Consider the following 14,834-nt stretch of genomic DNA (forward strand, 5'->3'; position numbering starts at 1 on the left):
AACTTTTCGGATGAAGCACATTTTGCAATATTCTAAGTACATAGCCCGGCATCACAGGGCTAGCTATTTAGACACCCAGCAAGTTTAGCATTCACCACAATCAGATTTACTATAAGAAAAATGGTCTTACCTTTCCTGTTCTTCGTCAGAATGCACTCCCAGGACTTCTACTTCAATAACAAATGTTGGTTTGGTCCCAAATAATCCATCGTTATATCCGAATAGCGTTGTTTTGTCCATGCGTTCCAGAAACTATCCGAAATGGTAAATAACGGTCGCACGCATGGCGCAATTCGTGACAAAAAAATTCTAAATATTCCTTTACCGTACTTCGAAGCATGTCAACCGCTGTTTAAAATCAATTTTTATGCCATTTTTCTCGTAGAAAAGCGATAATATTCCGACCGGGAATCTCCTTTTCGGCAAACAGAAGAAAAAATCACAAAGACGGGGGCGGCCAGGTCACGCGCCTAAGCCCACAGTCCCTTGATCGGCCACTTGAGAAAGGCGATAATGTGTTTCAGCCTGGGGCTGGGATGACGACATTCTGTTTTTTCCCGGGCTCTGAGCGCCCATGGACGACGTAGGAAGTGTCACGTTAGAGCAGAGATCCTTTGTAAAAGATAGAGATGGCAAAGAAGTTCCAGAAATGGTCAGACAGGCCACTTCCTGTAAAGGAATCTCTCAGGTTTTGACCTGCCATTTGAGTTCTGTTGTACTCACAGACACCATTCAAACAGTTTTAGAAACTTTAGGGTGTTTTCTATCCATATATAATAAGTATATGCATATTCTAGTTACTGGGTAGGATTAGTAACCAGATTAAATCGGGTATGTTTTTTATCCAGCCGTGAAAATACTGCCCCCTAGCCCCAACAGGATAATGCAGCCACCACTATGCTTGAAAATATGGAGAGTTGTACTCAGTAATGTGTTGTAATGGATTTTCCGCAAACATAACACACTATATTCATGACAAAAAGTGAATTGCTTTGACACAATTTTTTACAGTATTACTTTAGTGCCTTGTTAACAATAGGTTCCCTTTTTTGCGAGGCATTGGAAAAACTCCCTGGTCTTTGTGGTTGAATCTGTGTTTGATATGAACTGTTCGACTGAGGGACATTAAAATAATCTGTATGTGTGAGGTAGTCATTCAACACTCATCTTAACCTGTCTGGGCCAGTGGGAAGCTTGCGTCCCACCCTAATCAACAGCCAGTGGAATCGCGTCGCGCTAAATGCAAAACCTCATAAATGCTATAACTTCAATTTCTCAAACATATGACTATTTTACAACGTTTTATAGATACACCTCTCCTGAATCGAACCACGTTGTCCGATTTCAAAAAGGCTTTACAGCAAAAGCAAAACATTAGATTATTTGGCCTGCCATATGAGTTCTGTTATACTCACAGACACCATTCAAACAGTTTTAGAAACTTTAGGGTGTTTTCTATCCAAAGCCAATAATTATATGCATATTCTAGTTACTGGGCAGGAGTAGTAACCAGATTAAATCGGGTACGTTTTTTATCCAGCCGTGTCAATACTGCCCCCTAGCCCTAACAGGTTAAAATAATTGTTGTGTTTTTTGTGAACGTTTATCGTGAGTAATTTAGTTAATTCACCGGAAGTGTTCGGTGGGAATGCTAGTTCTGAACGTCACATGCTAATGTAAAAAGCTGTTTTTTGATATAAATATGAACTTGATTGAACAAAGCATGCATGTATTGTATAACATAATGTCCTAGGATTGTCATCTCATGAAGATCATCAAAGGTTAGTGCTGCATTTAGCTGTGGTTTTGTTTTTTGTGACATTATATGCTAGCTTGAAAAATGGGTGTCTGATTATTTCTGGCTGGGTACTCTGCTGACATAATCTAATGTTTTGCTTTCGTTGTAAAGCCTTTTTGAAATTGGACTATGTGGTTAGATAAAGGAGAGTCTTGTCTTTATAATGGTGTAAAATAGTCATATGTTTGAAAAATGGACGTTTTTGGATTTTTGAGGTGTTTGTAATTCGCGCCACGCTCTATCATTGGATATTGGTGAGGCGTTCCGCTAGCGGAACATCTAGATGTAAGAGGTTTTTAACGTTCTGGGAAACTGGTCTGTAGGATAGGGTGAAAACAAAATAGGTAAATAACATAGCCCTCCTTGCCTGGCGAGGGTTCAGTGTCCTCGCCGCCCGGATATACTCCAGATTGCGGTGGTCAGTCCAGATGAGAAAAGGGTGTTTAGCTCCCTCAAGCCAATGTCTCCATGCCTTCAGGGCCTTGACATCAGCCAACATCTCTCGGTCCCCCACATCATAGTTTCGCTCCGCCGGGCTGAGCTTCTTTGAAAAGAAGGCACAGGGGTGGAGCTTTGGTGGCGTGCCCAAGCGCTGAGAGAGCACGACTCCTATCCCAGCCTCGGACGCGTCCACCTCCACTATAAACACCAAAGAGGGATCCCGATGAGCAAGCACGGGAGCCAAGGAAAACAGAGCCTTCAGGTGACCAAAAGCCCTGTCCGCCTCAGCCAACCACTGCAGCTGCCCCGGCCCTCCCTTCAGCAGTGAGGTAATGGGAGCTGCTACCTGACCAAAACCCCGGATAAACCGCCGGTAGTTGTTGGCAAACCCCAGAAACCACTGCACTTCCTTCACCGTGGTGGGAGTCGGCCAATTACGCACGGCTGAAATGCGGTCACTCTCCATCTGCAGCCCTGATGTGGAAATGCAGTACCCTAAGAAGGAGACGGACTGTTGGAAGATCAGACATTTCTTAGCCTTGACGTACAGGTCATGCTCCAACAGTCGACCAAGCACCCTACGCACCAGAGACATATGCTCGGCGCGTGTAGTGGAGTATATCATTATGTCATCAATATACACCACTACACCCTGCCCGTGCAGGTCCCGGAAAATCTAATCAACAAAGGCCTGGAAGACTGATGGAGCATTCATCAACCCGTACGGCATGACGAGGTACTCATAGTGCCCTGATGTGGTACTAAATGCCGTCTTCCACTCGTCCCCCTACCGGATACGCACCAGGTTGTAAGCGCTCCTGAGATCAAATTTTGTGAAGAAGCGCGCCCCGTTCATTGACTCGATCGCACTGGCGATGAGAGGCAGTGGGTAGCTGTACCTCACAGTGATCTGAATGATCCCTCGATAGTCAATACATGGGCGCAGACCCCCGTCCTTCTTCTTCACAAAAAAGAAACTTGAGGAGGCAGGTGAAGTGGAGGGCCGAATGCATCCCTGCCTCAGGTTCGGAGACATAGGTTTCCATAGCCACTGTCTCCTCCTGTGACAGAGGATACACGTGACTCCTGGGAAGTGCTGCGTCTAACAGCAGATTTATCGCACAATCCCCCCGTTGATGAGGTGGTAATTTAGTCGCCCTCTTCTTACAGAAGGCGAGAGCCAAATCGGCATATTCTGAGGGGATGTGCACGGTGGAGACCTGGTCTGGACTTCCACCGTAGTCACACCAATGGAAACCCCCACACACCTCCCTGAGCACTGTCGTGACCACCCCTTGAGAGCCCTCATTTGCCATGAAATAGTGGGGTCATGATAGGCCAACCAGGGAAGCACAGGAGAATCAATAAGGAAGAGACTGATTCTCTCCTCATGACCCTCCTGCGTAACCATGTCAAGTGGAGCGGTGGCCTCCCTAATCAGCCCTGACCCTAATGGTCGACTATCTAGGGCGTGCACAGGGAAAGGCATATCCACAAGAACAAGGGGAATCCCTAAACTATGAGCAAATTATTTTCTGTCATATCCAATACGAGGTGTATCAAACTCCATTCTGTGAGTGATGCTGTGTCTGCATGTATGTATTACAATTTTAGACTTTATTACAGTGTTTACCACTCCTGCTCCTGGGACATCAATGATTATACATTGTAACTATGCAATAGACAAGAAACATGATTTTGTAATTCATATATATATATATATATATATATATATAAATAATATATAAAAAAGTACATCTTGCCAGCACTCCCACAAGCGTGCTGAATGACACGTGAAAGAGAGTGAGGAATGAGATGGGAGTAGCAATCCAGGCTATTTACTCTGAGACCTGCGTAATAATGTAATGAAACAGACAGGGAACAGGTTTCGAACCGTCAACAATCTAGCCCGAAGTCCAGCATGGTATCAACTATGCCTAATTGTATTAATTGTGGTTGTGGCCGATTGTGGCTAAAAACACTTTATCAATCGGAATCTTTAACGTGGAAAGGGGAAAAAGTATTATTATTAGTTTTTCACAAGATGAGCAAGCTGGGCTATTAGCTGAACAATAGACTAGTCAACCTTTACTAAAGAATTTTCTAATAGCCGAGCTAGGTGTGAAACCCCCCCCCCCAACTTGCAACAAATCATTTGTATCCGTCTTTTCACATCTACCTAAACACGCATCTACCTACACAAGGCTAATGTTCTGGGAGAAAAAACAATATATATATATATATATATATATATATATATATATATATATATATATACACTGCTCAAAAAAATAAAGGGAACACTAAAATAACACATCCTAGATCTGAATGAATTAAATAATCTTATTAAATACTTTTTTCTTTACATAGTTGAATGTGCTGACAACAAAATCACACAAAAATAAATCAATGGAAATCCAATTTATCAACCCATGGAGGTCTGGATTTGGAGTCACACTCAAAATTAAAGTGGAAAACCACACTATAGGCTGATCCAACTTTGATGTAATGTCCTTAAAACAAGTCAAAATGAGGCTCAGTAGTGTGTGTGGCCTCCACGTGCCTGTATGACCTCCCTACAACGCCTGGGCATGCTCCTGATGAGGTGGCGGATGGTCTCCTGAGGGATCTCCTTCCAGACCTGGACTAAAGCATCCGCCAACTCCTGGACAGTCTGTGGCGCAACGTGGCGTTGGTGGATGGAGAGACACATGATGTCCCAGATGTGCTCAATTGGATTCAGGTCTGGGGAACGGGCGGGCCAGTCCATAGCATCAATGCCTTCCTCTTGCAGGAACTGCTGACACACTCCAGCCACATGAGGTCTAGCATTGTCTTGCATTAGGAGGAACCCAGGGCCAACAGCACCAGCATATGGTCTCACAAGGATTCTGAGGATCTCATCTCGGTACCTAATGGCAGTCAGGCTACCTCTGGCGAGCACATGGAGGGCTGTGTGGCCCCCCCAAAGAAATGCCACCCCACACCATGACTGACCCACCGCCAAACCGGTCATGCTGGAGGATGTTGCAGGCAGCAGAACGTTCTCCACGGCATCTCCAGACTGTCACGTCCTTCACATTCGCTCAGTGTGAACCTGCTTTCATCTGTGAAGAGCACAGGGCGCCAGTGGCGAATTTGCCAATCTTGGTGTTCTCTGGCAAATGCCAAATGTCCTGCACGGTGTTGGGCTGTAAGCACAACCCCCACCTGTGGACGTCGGGCCCTCAAACCCCCCTCATGGAGTCTGTTTCTGACCGTTTGAGCAGACACATGCACATTTGTGGCCTGCTGGAGGTCATTTTGCAGGGCTCTGGCAGTGCTCCTCCTGCTCCTCCTTACACAAAGGCGGAGGTAGCAGTCCTGCTGCTGGGTTGTTGCCCTCCTACGGCCTCCTCCACGTCTCCTGATGTACTGGCCTGTCTCCTGGTAGCGCCTCCATGCTCTGGACACTACGCTGACAGACACAGCAAACCTTCTTGCCACAGCTCGCATTGATGTGCCATCCTGGATGAGCTACACTACCTGAGCCACTTGTGTGGGTTGTAGACTCCGTCTCATGCTACCACTAGAGTGAAAGCACCGCCAGCATTCAAAAGTGACCAATACATCAGCCAGGAAGCATAGGAACTGAGAAGTGCTCTGTGGTCCCCACCTGCAGAACCACTCCTTTATTGGGGGTGTCTTGCTAATTGCCTATAATTTCCACCTGTTGTCTATTCCATTTGCACAACAGCATGTGAAATGTTTTGTAAATCAGTGTTGCTTCCTAAGTGGACAGTTTGATTTCACAGAAGTGTGATTGACTTGGAGTTACATTGTGTTGTTTAACAAGTTCATACATTTTTTTACATAGTGTAATCAATGTGTATTAAGTCCCCGGCCACTAGGAGTGCCTCTTCTGGATGAGCACTTTCTTGTTTGCTTATGGCCTCATACAGCTTGTTGAGTGTGGTCTTATTGCCAGCATCAGTTGTTGGTTGTAAAAAGATGGCTACGAATAATATAGATGAGAACTATCTTACCAGACGTATCTTCTCTGTCCTGCCGAGGCACGGAGAAGCCAGCCAGCTCTATATTATCCGTGTCGTCGTTCAGCCATGTCTCGGTGAAGCATAAGATATTACAGTCCCGTTGGTAGGATAGTCTTAATCGTAGATTGTCCAGTTTGTTTTCCAATGATTGCCCATAGGCCAATAATATGGATGGAAGTGGTAGTTGACCAACTTGTCTGCAAATTCTTACAAGGAACCCCATCCTCCTCTCTCTTTTCCTCTGTCTTTACTTCATGGTGATGACAGGGATTTGGGCCTTGTCTTGACAAAGCAGTATATTCTTTGACAAAGCAGTATATATCGGACTTATTAAAGAAAAAATATTTGAGGTGAGTAATCGCCGTTCTGATGTCCAGAAGCTCTTTTCGGTCATAAGTGATGGTAGCAGCAACGTTATGTACAAAATGAGTTTCAAACAACGCGAAAAAACTAACAAAATAGCACAGTTTGTTCGGAACCCGTAGAACCGCAGCCATCTCCTCCGCCACCATTATATTCTTATATTACTCAATTTACAAATCTTATATCAGAGTGATGTTCCAGACACTGTTGACAGAGATGGGCAGTATTTCTGTTACATGTATTTGAAATATGTATCTAGCCTGTTAGGGCTAGGGGGCAGTATTTACACGGCCGGATAAAAAAACGTACCCGATTTAATCTGGTTATTACTACTGCCCAGAAACTAGAATATGCATATAATTATTGGCTTTGGATAGAAAACACCCTAAAGTTTCTAAAACTGTTTGAATGGTGTCTGTGAGTATAACAGAACTCATATGGCAGGCAAAAACCTGAGAAGATTCTGTACAGGAAGTGCCCTCTCTGACCATTCCTTGGGCTTCTTGACTCTTTTTATTGAAAACGTAGGATCTTTGCTGTAACGTGACACTTCCTACGGCTCCCATAGGCTCTCAGAACCCGGGAAAAAGCTGAATGATGTCGATGCAGCCCCTGGCTGAAAAACATTAGCGCCTTTGGTAAGTGGTCTATCAGAGGACAATGAGACTGAGGCGCGTGCACGTGTAACAGTGTAGGTTCCGTCCCTCTCTTCGCCCCAACCTGGGCTCGAACCAGGGACCCTTGCACACATCAATAACTGACACCCACGAAGCATCGTTACCCATCGCGCCACAAAAGCCGCGGCCCTTGCAACGCAAGGGGAACAACCACTCCAGGTCTCAGAGCGAGTGACGTCACCGATTGAAACGCTATTAGCGCGCACCACCGCTAACTAACTAGCCATTTCACATCGGTTACACTCACCCCCCTTTTGACCTCCTCCTTTTCCGCAGCAACCAATGATCCGGGTCACGGCACCAATGTAACAGTGTAGGTTCCGTCCCTCTCTTCGCCCCAACCTGGGCTCGAACCAGGGACCCTTGCACACATCAATAAGTGACACCCACGAAGCATCGTTACCCATCGCGCCACAAAAGCCTTGCAACGCAAGGGGAACAACCACTCCAGGTCTCAGAGCGAGTGACGTCACCGATTGAAACGCTATTAGCGCGCACCACCGCTAACTAACTAGCCATTTCACATCGGTTACACACAAAGCGACCCCATGTTTTTATTTTCTCTCTCTTTGTACTAAAACACAGATTCCCGGTCGGAATATTATCGCTTTTTTACGAGAAAAATTTCATAAAAATTGATTTTAAACAGCGGTTGACATGCTTCGAAGTACGGTAATGGAATATTTAGAATTTTTTTGTCACGAAACGCGTCGGCGCGTCACCCTTCTTTACACTTCGGATAGTGTCTTGAACGCACGAACAAAACAGAGGATATTTGAACATAACTATGGATTATTTTGAACCAAACCAACATTTGTTATTGAAGTAGAAGTCCTGGGAGTGCATTCTGACGAAGAACAGCAAAGGTAATAACATTTTTCTTATAGTAAATCTGACTTTGGTGAGTGCTAAACTTGGTGGGTGTCTAAATAGCTAGCCCTGTGATGCCGGGCTATCTACTTAGAATATTGCAAAATGTGCTTTCACCGAAAAGCTATTTTAAAATCGGACATAGCGAGTGCATAGAGGAGTTCTGTATCTATAATTCTTAAAATAATTGTTATGTTTTTTGTGAACGTTTATCGTGAGTAATTTAGTAAATTCCCCGGAAGTTTGCGGGGGGTATGCTAGTTCTGAACGTCACATGCTAATGTAAAAAGCTGGTTTTTGATATAAATATGAACTTGATTGAACAAAACATGCATGTATTGTACAACATAATGTCCTAGGCGTGTCATCTGATGAAGATCATCAAAGGTTAGTGCTGCATTTAGCTGTGGTTTGGGTTTATGTGACATTATATGCTAGCTTGAAAAATGGGTGTCTGATTATTTCTGGCTGGGTACTCTGCTGACATAATCTAATGTTTTGCTTTCGTTGTAAAGCCTTTTTGAAATCGGACAGTGTGGTTAGATTAACGAGAGTCTTGTCTTTAAAATGGTGTAAAATAGTCATATGTTTGAGAAATTGAAGTAATAGCATTTCTAATGTATTTGAATAACGCGCCACAGGATTCCACTGGCTGTTACGTAGGTGGGACGATTTCGTCCCACCTTCCCTTGAGAGGTTAAGTGTTCCCTTTATTTTTTGAAGCAGTATATAAAACGACATGGGGCTAGACATTGTAAGTTCAGAGTTACTCACCCCAACAGTGCGTGTGTGCTGGAGGCGAGCGAAAGCTCGGGAGAGAGGGGCGAGTGTAGTGGAGGTACCTGTATCAGACAGGTGGAGACAGGCCAGGGCAGACGCTGAACAGATCGCCAGGTGGAATCCAAGCAGCAGTGCAGCAGGCAATGGGAGTAGGTGTCACACCCACAGGCCTTTTACTTCACACCTTAGTGCTAATTGAATTTGTTTTAGGTGACAAGCCACATTTCAGCCTCCTGAGGTTGAAGAGGTGCTGTTGCGCCTTCTTCACCACACTGTCTGTGTGGGTGGACCATTTCAGATTGTCCGTGATCTGTATGCTGAGGAACTTCAAACTTTCCACCTTCTCCACTGCTGTCCCTTCGATGTGGATAGGGAGGTGCTACCTCTGCTGTTTCCTGAAGTCCACTATCATCTCTGTTTTGTTGAGATTGAGTGAGAGGTTGTATTCCTGACACCACACTGCGAGTGCCCTCACCTCCTCCCTATAGGCTGTCTCGTCGTTGTTGGTAATCAAGCCTACTACTGTTGTGTCGTCTGCAAACTTGATGATTGAGTTAGAGGCGTGCATGGCCACGCAGTCATGGGTGAACAGGGAGTACATAAGGGGGATGACATTTTGTTTTCAGCAGCGGACATTTGTATAAACCTTGCTGTCTGTCTCTCCGCGTCATTTGCAACATCGTTTCAATATTCAAATTCGATCTCCAGCTGTCCCATAGTAATGAATGTGTCGGGAGATTCGGGACGAGACAGACAGAAAGGCAGCGTTTCTCAGCCAGTTGAAATCATGAATCATCTGGCATAATTTTATGCCAATTTATACAAAGAAATGCCAATTGGAAAAAGGTAAAACAAATCCAAGTGCAGCTAGTTTGCAGCTTCTGTTTGAAGTGATTGTGTTAGCTGTGTTGTTGGCTAGCTCCTCTGAACAACAGTGTCCGGACGAGAGAGCACATTTTCTATGCCAAGTGAAATCGCACCTACATACACATACAAATCCCACATACAAATCATTAAAATCCAGACAGAAAATATTTACACAAGAAGCAACCTATTATCACACAGTCAAACTCTCATTTCATTTAGTAAGTTCACCATTCTGCCATTCTCACTGTTAAACATCGCAGTGTCTTTTGATCCTTCTTTTGATCCTTCTGGTTATTGCAATTTTTTAAAATTCTTTTAGAATGACCTTTTTGAACATGTGAATGATTCAAACCCCAAAATATTTGAATATTTTTATTTAATTGGTTATGCATTAGGTGTAGATAATGCATGCTTAATCAAAAGCTTTGATTTGGGAATTCTAAATTCCAACAGAACAAAGTGTATAAATCAATATCAAATATTGTTATGGATGTATCCAAATAAATGTTACTAGAAAACAGACTAAACAAACGCAAATGCAGCTACTGTTGTTATTCTGGCTGCACTGTCTGACATGAGTGTAAGTTAGCGGTAGTTGGCTAACTAGCAAGCAAGGGATATGAACGTTGCCAACCAGTATGGCATTTGAACATTTAGAACGAATGACTGGGTAGCATCCATATATACAGAACAAAAAGACTGAACGACTGGGTTGTGTCTCTGGCAACCCTAGATGTCTGCATGGCTATATCTGGATGAAATAGTATGAATAAATTAATCAAAATAAATGTTTTTATGAAAATATGCCAATCATTATTTTAATATGTTGGTAACACATTGTATAAAAGTGATATGCCCTCGAAGCCGATGTTTGGAGAATATATTGTCACTGTTTGCCAGCCCGAGACGAACACCTGTGCCAACATATCCTCCAAACACCGGCTTCTCGGGCATTATCACTTAAATAGACTAAAAAGTACTTGTATTTTGTAACGTATTTAATTAACTACTATTTTGTTTTCAAAAATACATAAATCAATTTTCAAGAAGCTGGGCTGAACAGCAACAATATTCTCAGTAATGGTTACAAAAACATTTTACTTGATATGACTGTGATATGTTGTTGTTTATTCTATCTTCATTGAATGCACTGACTGTAAGTCACTGGATAAGAGTATCTGCTAAATTATCAAAAACTAAAATGTATATGAACATACCAAAATAAACTGCCAAGCACACTGGGTATTATTATTGGCCTTGTTTCAAGGCAGAGCTCATTAGAATAATACTCAGAATGGTTTGCAATTGTTCATTTTCACATATACATTTATATTTAGTTCATTTAGCAGACACTCATCACACCATAGTGCCATAATACTTCTGATACCAAAGCACAGTAAAAGGGGGCAAGAAAATTGTGAACCAATCTAAAAAAGGATTAAGAAAAGTATTTTGTAAATACACATTCCAGCTCTTGTTACAAAATACATTGGCGTGTAGTTCAGCCCAGTGTAAAACAAATTACATATTACTCAGAACTAATTTAAACAACACATCCTAGATCTGAATGAAAGAAATAATCTTATTAAATACTTTTTTCTTTGCATAGTTGAATGTGCTGACAACAAAATCACACAAAAATAATCAATGGAAATCCAATTTATCAACCCATGGAGGTCTGGATTTGGAGTCACACTCAAAATTAAAGTGGAAAACCACACTACAGGCTGATCCAACTTTGATGTAACGTCCTTAAAACAAGTCAAAATGAGGCTCAGTAGTGTGTGTGGCCTCCACGTGCCTGTATGACCTCCCTACAACGCCTGGGCATGCTCCTGATGAGGTGGCGGATGGTCTCCTGAGGGATCTCCTTCCAGACCTGGACTAAAGCATCCGCCAACTCCTGGACAGTCTGTGGCGCAACGTGGCGTTGGTGGATGGAGAGACACATGATGTCCCAGATGTGCTCAATTGGATTCAGGTCTGGGGAACGGGCGGGCCAGTCCATAGCATCAATGCCTTCCTCTTGCAGGAACTGCTGACACACTCCAGCCACATGAGGTCTAGCATTGTCTTGCATTAGGAGGAACCCAGGGCCAACAGCACCAGCATATGGTCTCACAAGGATTCTGAGGATCTCATCTCGGTACCTAATGGCAGTCAGGCTACCTCTGGCGAGCACATGGAGGGCTGTGTGGCCCCCCAAAGAAATGCCACCCCACACCATGACTGACCCACCGCCAAACCGGTCATGCTGGAGGATGTTGCAGGCAGCAGAACGTTCTCCACGGCATCTCCAGACTGTCACGTCCTTCACATTCGCTCAGTGTGAACCTGCTTTCATCTGTGAAGAGCACAGGGCGCCAGTGGCGAATTTGCCAATCTTGGTGTTCTCTGGCAAATGCCAAATGTCCTGCACGGTGTTGGGCTGTAAGCACAACCCCCACCTGTGGACGTCGGGCCCTCAAACCACCCTCATGGAGTCTGTTTCTGACCGTTTGAGCAGACACATGCACATTTGTGGCCTGCTGGAGGTCATTTTGCAGGGCTCTGGCAGTGCTCCTCCTGCTCCTCCTTACACAAAGGCGGAGGTAGCAGTCCTGCTGCTGGGTTGTTGCCCTCCTACGGCCTCCTCCACGTCTCCTGATGTACTGGCCTGTCTCCTGGTAGCGCCTCCATGCTCTGGACACTACGCTGACAGACACAGCAAACCTTCTTGCCACAGCTCGCATTGATGTGCCATCCTGGATGAGCTACACTACCTGAGCCACTTGTGTGGGTTGTAGACTCCGTCTCATGCTACCACTAGAGTGAAAGCACCGCCAGCATTCAAAAGTGACCAATACATCAGCCAGGAAGCATAGGAACTGAGAAGTGCTCTGTGGTCCCCACCTGCAGAACCACTCCTTTATTGGGGGTGTCTTGCTAATTGCCTATAATTTCCACCTGTTGTCTATTCCATTTGCACAACAGCATGTGAAATGTTTTGTAAATCAGTGTTGCTTCCTAAGTGGACAGTTTGATTTCACAGAAGTGTGATTGACTTGGAGTTACATTGTGTTGTTTAACAAGTTCATACATTTTTTTACATAGTGTAATCAATGTGTATTAAGTCCCCGGCCACTAGGAGTGCCTCTTCTGGATGAGCACTTTCTTGTTTGCTTATGGCCTCATACAGCTTGTTGAGTGTGGTCTTATTGCCAGCATCAGTTGTTGGTGATAAAAAGATGGCTACGAATAATATAGATGAGAACTATCTTACCAGACGTATCTTCTCTGTCCTGCCGAGGCACGGAGAAGCCAGCCAGCTCTATATTATCCGTGTCGTCGTTCAGCCATGTCTCGGTGAAGCATAAGATATTACAGTCCCGTTGGTAGGATAGTCTTAATCGTAGATTGTCCAGTTTGTTTTCCAATGATTGCCCATAGGCCAATAATATGGATGGAAGTGGTAGTTGACCAACTTGTCTGCAAATTCTTACAAGGAACCCCATCCTCCTCTCTCTTTTCCTCTGTCTTTACTTCATGGTGATGACAGGGATTTGGGCCTTGTCTTGACAAAGCAGTATATTCTTTGACAAAGCAGTATATATCGGACTTATTAAAGAAAAAATATTTGAGGTGAGTAATCGCCGTTCTGATGTCCAGAAGCTCTTTTCGGTCATAAGTGATGGTAGCAGCAACGTTATGTACAAAATGAGTTTCAAACAACGCGAAAAAACTAACAAAATAGCACAGTTTGTTCGGAACCCGTAGAACCGCAGCCATCTCCTCCGCCACCATTATATTCTTATATTACTCAATTTACAAATCTTATATCAGAGTGATGTTCCAGACACTGTTGACAGAGATGGGCAGTATTTCTGTTACATGTATTTGAAATATGTATCTAGCCTGTTAGGGCTAGGGGGCAGTATTTACACGGCCGGATAAAAAAACGTACCCGATTTAATCTGGTTATTACTACTGCCCAGAAACTAGAATATGCATATAATTATTGGCTTTGGATAGAAAACACCCTAAAGTTTCTAAAACTGTTTGAATGGTGTCTGTGAGTATAACAGAACTCATATGGCAGGCAAAAACCTGAGAAGATTCTGTACAGGAAGTGCCCTCTCTGACCATTCCTTGGGCTTCTTGACTCTTTTTATTGAAAACGTAGGATCTTTGCTGTAACGTGACACTTCCTACGGCTCCCATAGGCTCTCAGAACCCGGGAAAAAGCTGAATGATGTCGATGCAGCCCCTGGCTGAAAAACATTAGCGCCTTTGGTAAGTGGTCTATCAGAGGACAATGAGACTGAGGCGCGTGCACGTGTAACAGTGTAGGTTCCGTCCCTCTCTTCGCCCCAACCTGGGCTCGAACCAGGGACCCTTGCACACATCAATAACTGACACCCACGAAGCATCGTTACCCATCGCGCCACAAAAGCCGCGGCCCTTGCAACGCAAGGGGAACAACCACTCCAGGTCTCAGAGCGAGTGACGTCACCGATTGAAACGCTATTAGCGCGCACCACCGCTAACTAACTAGCCATTTCACATCGGTTACACACGAAGCGACCCCATGTTTTTATTTTCTCTCTCTTTGTACTAAAACACAGATTCCCGGTCGGAATATTATCGCTTTTTTACGAGAAAAATTTCATAAAAATTGATTTTAAACAGCGGTTGACATGCTTCGAAGTACGGTAATGGAATATTTAGAATTTTTTTGTCACGAAACGCGTCGGCGCGTCACCCTTCTTTACACTTCGGATAGTGTCTTGAACGCACGAACAAAACAGAGGATATTTGAACATAACTATGGATTATTTTGAACCAAACCAACATTTGTTATTGAAGTAGAAGTCCTGGGAGTGCATTCTGACGAAGAACAGCAAAGGTAATAACATTTTTCTTATAGTAAATCTGACTTTGGTGAGTGCTAAACTTGGTGGGTGTCTAAATAGCTAGCCCTGTGATGCCGGGCTATCTACTTAGAATATTGCAAAATGTGCTTTC

This window comes from Salmo salar, chromosome ssa16, assembly GCF_905237065.1.
Source record: "Salmo salar chromosome ssa16, Ssal_v3.1, whole genome shotgun sequence".
NCBI lineage: Eukaryota > Metazoa > Chordata > Actinopteri > Salmoniformes > Salmonidae > Salmo > Salmo salar.